Here is a 7,445-nt window from a genome sequence, read left to right on the forward strand (position 1 = left end):
GCTGTTTTCTTTCAGGCAGGGAAGCTCTGAGGCAGGGGCAGGGGAGAAACCCAGCTCCAAATATTGGTGGAGCACAGCCCCCAGCCTTGAATATTCCTGGTGCTTGAGCACCTAGAGCCCAGCCCCTGCAGGTGAGTTCCTTCCCCCACCCCTTCCCAAAGACTTCCCAGCAGCCTTTCCCCTCCCTCAGACTGTGCTGCATTCGGCTCTCTCTAGGACCCACCAGCCCTGCTCCTTACATTCTCTACTGCTTCCCATCTGTCCGGGCTCCCGGCAGAGTGGTGCCCCACGCGGCTGCCTATTCTGCCTATGGCTAAGGACAGCCCTGCCCTCCATGTAAGTCTAAAGAGGCGTGGAGGGCATTATGTTGGCCCTCTGCATTAAGGTGGATTTCACCCAGAGTTAGGAGTGGTAGAAGGGCTGAGTCACCAGTGTTGACTTCAGTGGTGTAGAAACCTTGGAGGTCCCACATCAGAGTTAATTAGATAGAATGTGACCAGTCAACAGAAGCAGTGGATTATATATAGTGCTGGTCAGAAAAACAAGGGGAAAAAATTCTACACAAATCTTCATTTGCTTTCAAAAATTTAGTCTGTCAAAATTTTCCAAACCAACTCAAATAATTAGTATCAAATATAATTGTTGTTAAGTAAACCCCTGTAAAAATATCTTAACATTTCTATACCAGCAGATGGCTCTTAGCTTCTCCATCAAGACAGCAGTCTTGAAATGGTAAAGAAGTTTTCCATTGACTTCACAAAGCAGTTCCCTAAGTCTTCAAATAAGGACTGGGGTGTCTAGGAACTGGGGTGTCTGGAGCAACAGCAGTTTTAATCCTGGACGAGCCCTCACTTATGTAACTGCTGCCATCTTGTCTGACACACTGTTTTGAAATGGGGAACTCCAGAGCTAAAACCCTAATGAGATGGGATAGTTTGACCTAAAGCTTTGTAACTAGGTCTGTAAGAGATTCATATCCTGTGTGGATTGGGCACAGAGCGGGACCTGTTACAAGTTCACCAGTAGGTTAAAAACACAGTACAGAGCTACAGTCTGGGCACTGAAGCTCTTTGAGGAAGATCCATTTCTCTCTCCTGAGGCCTAGGATAGATAGGGAGGAGGATATTGAAGACTTAAAGAGGCCAGAACAGTACAAAACCTGAGAGGTGAAGACAGCATAGACCTCCCCAGCAAAAGGAGAAAACTCCTGCTAGCAATCACCCTACTTCTCAAACACACAAGCATGTTTCAGCGTTTTCCTGACACTAGCATTCAGCACCTGAGCTTCTGATGCACCTTCTGCCCCCCTGACTTGGATGCACACAGGAAGTTTTTTTTATTTATTTATTTTTTTTCCTTATCCTGTTGGCGTGTATGCCTTTCTGATGTTTTATTGCATTGGGGCTGAATGCCAAAACAATACTTAGAGAGACAAGATGGGTGAAGTAATATTTTTAATTGGATCTACTTCTGTTGGTGAGAGAGAGACGCTTTCAAGCCACACAGAGCTCTTCTTCAGATCTGGGACACTTACTCAGAGCAAGTCTACACTACAAAACTAAGTTGAGTTAAGTTACATCGATGTACAGCCACTGACATAATTAAACTGGTTTTTCATGTCCACATTAGTTCCTTCTGTTGGCAGTGCATGTCATCATGAGCGTTTGCACCAATTTAACTTTCAGGGTACTGTGTGGCACTGACAGCCGGAGTCCTGCCACCCAGGGCTGATACCCAGAGCCCTGCTGCCCAGCTCTAGCTGTGAGCCCTGGGCAGTAGGGCTCCAAGTATCAGCCTGGTGGGGCTCCAGCTGTGACCCCTAGATCGTGTGGCTCTGGCTGTCAGCCACCAGGGCTGACACTTTGAGTTGGTGTGTCCTGGTCTGTGGGCAGCTTGCTTCTGACAATGAACTTCGAGAGGCTGGAGGATTGTTTTAAAGCCAGAAGAGGTGGTTCAGGAAAGATTTCTTTCAGGATGAGGTCCCCATCAAGTATGGGTTCCAGTGTGGGGTGTTAGGTGACAACTAGGGATGTGCAGTTGGAGGAAATTTTATTTCTGTATTGCAGAAGGTTCTCTCAGGATATGCAGGTGAGCATTTTAGGAAATTCAGATTTACAATCCAAATAGATAAAGGAATAGAGAAGTGTTATTTACCCTTTCCCACAATACAAAAGCCAGGGGTCATGCAATGAAACTTATAGGCCGCTAGTTTAAAACAAACAAGAGGAAATACTTTTTTTCCACACAATTCACAATTTAACCTGTGGAACTCATTGCCATGGGATATTTGATTGCCAAAAGTGTAACTGGATTCAAAAAAGAACAGATAATTTCAGAGAGGATACATCCATCAATGGCCATTAGCCAAGATGGTCAAGGATATAATCCTATGCTCAGAGAGACCCAAAACCTCTGACTGCCAGAAGCTGGGAGGGAAAGAAAGGGGTGGTTTTCTCCAAAACTCCTCCTGAAGCTCTGCTACTGGCCACTGTTGGAGACAAGGTATTAGGTTAGCTTGGTCTGTTCTTATGTACTTATGTTCTTAAGTGGGAAATCAAATTATGAACAGTGAAGTTTAACACTCTCCTGCTGACCACAATAATTATGCTAAAGATTGAAATCGGCAGGAGTTATGCCTATCTTTTAGAACAGTTACTTCATGAAAGATAGAGCTCTTCACCCACGTTTACATGGTACAGGGAGGTATTTGGAAGTAAAAGATGTATTTTCTAATGGGGGGAAATTGAGACGGAAATAAGGGCATAACAGGATTTCCTCAGGGGAACCTTTCAGGTTCAATGTATAAATTCATAAAAGACAAGGTGGGTCAGTGAAAAATATCAGTTTTGCCTTCATATCAGTGACTGACATGATGACCTATTGTAACATTTATTTGATATGTTAAACAGATACTGCAGAAGTGTCCAAAAGCATTATTCAAAACACTTTAAAGTCTCACTAGGAGTTCAGTTCTGCAATTATTTAAATCCAGGGGAATGTTGCTGCTGACTTTTTTAATTTTAAATTTTTTCAGTGGTGCAGGTCTGTGCTCCATATTTCTCTCTGAAAAACTAATATACAGAGTTTTAAAATATATCATTCTTAAGCTCTCTTGATGGCTGGAAACTGAAGCTAGACAAATTCAGACAGGAAGTACAATGCAAATTTTTCACAGTGAGTGTAATTAACCATTGAAACATTTTACCAAAGGCTCTGGTGGATTCTCCATAACTGGCCATTTTTAAATCAAGATTGGTTGTTTTTTCTAAAAAAATATGGTTTAGTTCAAACAGGAATTAATTCAGGGAAGTCCTATGGCCTCACACTCGTCCCTTCTGGCCTTGAAATACACGAATCTAAGCAGAGCTCAAAAATATGGAAGTGAGTTTGTAATGCGTGTGTGTGCGTGTGTGTGTGTGTGTTTGTATGTGCTAGGTGGCTAACCCACTTAGGTGCTTTTCAAAATCCCATGAGGCATCTTTAAGTGCCTAAATAATTTTGAAAATCTAGCCACTAGCTATTAATACAAATGGCGGCAAGTGTTCATCATGTCACATGGTGCTGAATGCCAAAATGCTACCTAAACATCCAGATTTCTAATGGTTGTATACAGACATCAGTGGAACAGATTATTGTGAGAGACCTACTGCAAGAGCCTTGAACCCTCTAAGCCACTGGTTCCCAAACTTGTTCTGCCGCTTGTGCGGGGAAAGCGTCTGGCGGCCTGGGCTGGTTTGTGTACCTGCTGCGTCCGCAGGTTCAGCCAATGGCGGCTTCCGGTGGCCGCAGTTCGCTGCTCTAGGCTAATGAGAGCCGCTGGAAGCAGCAGCCAGTACGTCCCTCGGCCTGTGCCGCTTCCCGCAGCCCCCATTGGTCTGGAGCAGCGAAGCATGGCCACTGGGAGCCGCGATTGGCCAAACCTGCGAACGTGGCAGGTACACAAACTGGCCCCGGGCTTTCCCTGTACAAGCAGCGGAACAAGTTTGGGAACCACTGCTCTAAGCAGGTTTGAAATATATTCTATGCATAGATTTAAGGCCAGAAGGGACTATTATAATCATGAAGTCTGACTTCTTAAATAACACAGGCCATCAATTATCACCCAATGGCTTCTACTTTTAGCCACACTTGTGGTTGAACAAGAGCCTATCTTTCGGAAATATATACAGTGTTAAAGCCTCCATATGATGTTGAATTTGTTGCATCCCTCAGTAAGCTGCTCCAATGCTTAACTATCCTCACTATTAAAAATGTGCATATTATTTCCAGTTGTGTCCTAGAACAAAAGTTGTGTTTTGAGTTGCAGAGTCCCAGAGTAAAAACTTTCTTTTTTTTCCCATATCTCAGGGGTGGTGAAGCCTTCCCAGAAGTGGGAGAGCCAGGGCTTCCTGCCCTCAAGGCCCCACGCCTTCCCCCTGAGGTCCTTCCCCCAGCCAAGCCAGAAGGCAGTGCAGGGCCAGAAAGCCTGCTCCCAACCCCCATGTTCTGGTGCCCCTGCTCTAGCTTAATTTTCTCCTGCTAGGATTTCATCAGCTGGTGTACAAAGGCTGAATTTCCCTGTACTGAAAAGCTAAGTATTTGTAAAGGGTAAGACACTAATAACATTTCATGGTTAAAGGGGATATTGTTTATAAAATCTCCTATAAAAAGGAAGTAGGTTTTTGGAAATATGTGCCATAAAATTCACATTTAATGAGGGTTTTATACACAGGCAGACTAAGATTATAACTGTGGTCACATTTAACAAGAATTTCATTAAGACCAAAAATAAATGGTTCTCTTTCCTCTGCAGTCATCAAGTTGTTATTAAGGTTGTGGCTTGTTTGTTTGTTTTTTAAACCCAGTTTTGACTAAGTCATTTGGTTTTGTTTAAACAAAATTAATCTAACAGAAATTTTTCACTTATTGATCACTGGCAAGGGAGGTTTGGACCTGCTGCCCCTACCTACCATGGGCTGCCCCCTACAACCCCTGTACCTAATTGGCCTTCCCTGCTACAGGCAGACTTTGGGAAATTAAGGAACTTAGGGTAAAAAGTCAGCTGGACTGAAGAGCTCAAGGACCTAAATATGGGGAAGGCTTGGAATTTCTTCAAATCAGCTATACAAAAACTACACCTCTACCCCACTATAACATGACCCAGGTTCGCATATAGTGCAGCAGCTGCGGGGCTCTGGCGGTGCTTTAACGGGCCTGGGGCTCCGGCTGCTGTGGGGAGCCCCAGGCCCTTTAAATCCCACTGGAGCCCTGCTGCTGCTACCTCGGGGGTGCAGCAGCGGGGCTCCCTTGCGATTTAAAGGGCCTGGGCTCCCCACAGCATCTGGAGCCTGAAGCTCTTTAAATCACCGCCAGAGTCCTGCCACTGCTACCCCGGGCTGCGATAGCAGGGTTTGCTGGTGATTTAAAGGGCCTGGGGCTCCGGCTGCCGTGGGGAGCCCTCAGCCCTTTAAATCACCACTGGAGCCCTGTCACCCCTGCGCCAGGGCTGTGGTAGTGGGGCTCCACCGGCGATTTAAAGGGCCTGGGACTCCCTGCAGCAGCTGGAGCCTGGAGCTCTTTAAATCACCCCCAGAGTCCTGCTGCCCCTACCCCGATATAACAGGGTTTCAGCTATAACGCAGTAGGGATTTTTGGCTCCTCACAACCACATTATAGTGGGGTAGAGGTGTATCTGAAATTTGCATCCCAAGCAAGAGAAACAATTTGTAGCCAAAGGCTCCAGACCCAGCTGGATTAATAACCACTGCAAAAAGTTGTTAGAAGTAAGTAAAGATCCTATAGGTTGTGGAAAAAAGGATTGATAAGCAAAGAAATCCTGGATTTTGGAAAATGTAGGAATAAGTGAGAATTGCTAAAAGTCAAGCTAAATTAGCTCTTCTAAAAGCAATTAAAATAATAAGAGGGTTTTTTAAAAACAAAAAGTGAATAAGGAAGGATGAGGAAGGATGCAGCATGGATGGGAAGGAGACTAAAGATAATCTGGCATGGCACAAAAACTCAATGAATACTTTGCCTCAGATTTTAGTACAGATGATAATATGGAACATAGGCATGAAGGTAAAATAGCTGATGGAATTGAGAGACTAGAAATGGAAATTACCACATCTGAGGTGGAACAAAAATTTAAAGTGCTTACTGAGCCCAAATCAGGGGGCCTGGGTAATTTCTATCCAGAATACTGACAGAACTGGCACATGAGATTGCTAGTCCAGTAGCAAGCATTTTTAATAATTCTATCCAGAAGTACTACTACTGTATGACTGGAGAATAGCTGACATTGTACTTATACTTAAGAAATGTATTCTGTTGTTTGGTAGGTTGGGGTTTTGGTTTTTTGGTAGTGGGGTCTTGGTCTTCTTCCTCTGAACCATCAGAGATGGCTACAGCTGAAGATGGGATACTGGGTGGGGTAGCTCTGAGGTGTCACCAAGCATTTTCTCTCAGGTGGCTGGCAGGCTGGTTCTTGTTCACATGCTCAGGGTCTAAATGATCACAATACGTGGAATCAGAAAGGAATTTTTCCACAAGTCAGATTGGAAGTGACCTGGGTGAAGAGAATTGCCTTCCTCTGCAGCATGTGGGTGCAGGGTCACTTGCTAGGATTATCTGGGTATATCTCACTTAGTTCCCTGCCATTGCAGGGGCCTTGGGCATTGATGCACTTTGGTCCATCCCTCTCTCCCTATGGCATGTAATAATCTAGTCTCCTGGGGGCTGTAATACTTTGGTCTAATTTGCGTTGTGTTTAGTGCTGGGTGGTGTTGGTGGCCTGTGAAATACAGGATGTCAGAGTAGATAAGCTGGTGGTCCCTTCTGGTTTATACTTTATGACTCTGAATTCACACTAATAGTATGTTCTGTGATTTTCAAAGAGCTTTAGGAATGTTAATTAAGACTCACAACATGAAGTAGAGAAGTGTTATCCTCATTTCACAGGTGGGCATATGGAAGCCCAGAGGAGTTAAGTGACTTGCCCAAGGTCAAATAAATTCTGTGGCTATGCTGCCAATAGAACCCTGAGCTTTTGGGTTCATGCTATCAGGTCAACGACAGTTTTGCATAGAAATGTAGACTTTAATAGTGTTTTTTTTCAAATGAGAAACACTGTGTTTGATGATTTTTGTAAGATTTGGTATTAAATTTTGAAGTCAATACATTTTTCCTCTCTAAGCTTCATGAACACCAGGTTTTCCATTACCCACAGATGACAAAACTTAACATATCTAAAGGCACAGCTAAATACTTCCAATTTTCTGCCCCAATAGGCAGGGTTTTGTCACAAGCTGGCTGGCCCTTTAAGGGAAGTCAGGCTTAGCCTTGCCTGTGAGGATCAGCTAACCTCTTGGCTGGATCCTAATTGGCTGGGGATCAGGAGACCTTGGATAATGTTTGGACCCAGCTAAGAGTTTTCACAAAAGGCTGAGAGCTCAGTTAAGAAGGGGAAA

Source organism: Chelonoidis abingdonii, chromosome 3, assembly GCF_003597395.2.
Source record: "Chelonoidis abingdonii isolate Lonesome George chromosome 3, CheloAbing_2.0, whole genome shotgun sequence".
Taxonomy (NCBI): domain Eukaryota; kingdom Metazoa; phylum Chordata; order Testudines; family Testudinidae; genus Chelonoidis; species Chelonoidis abingdonii.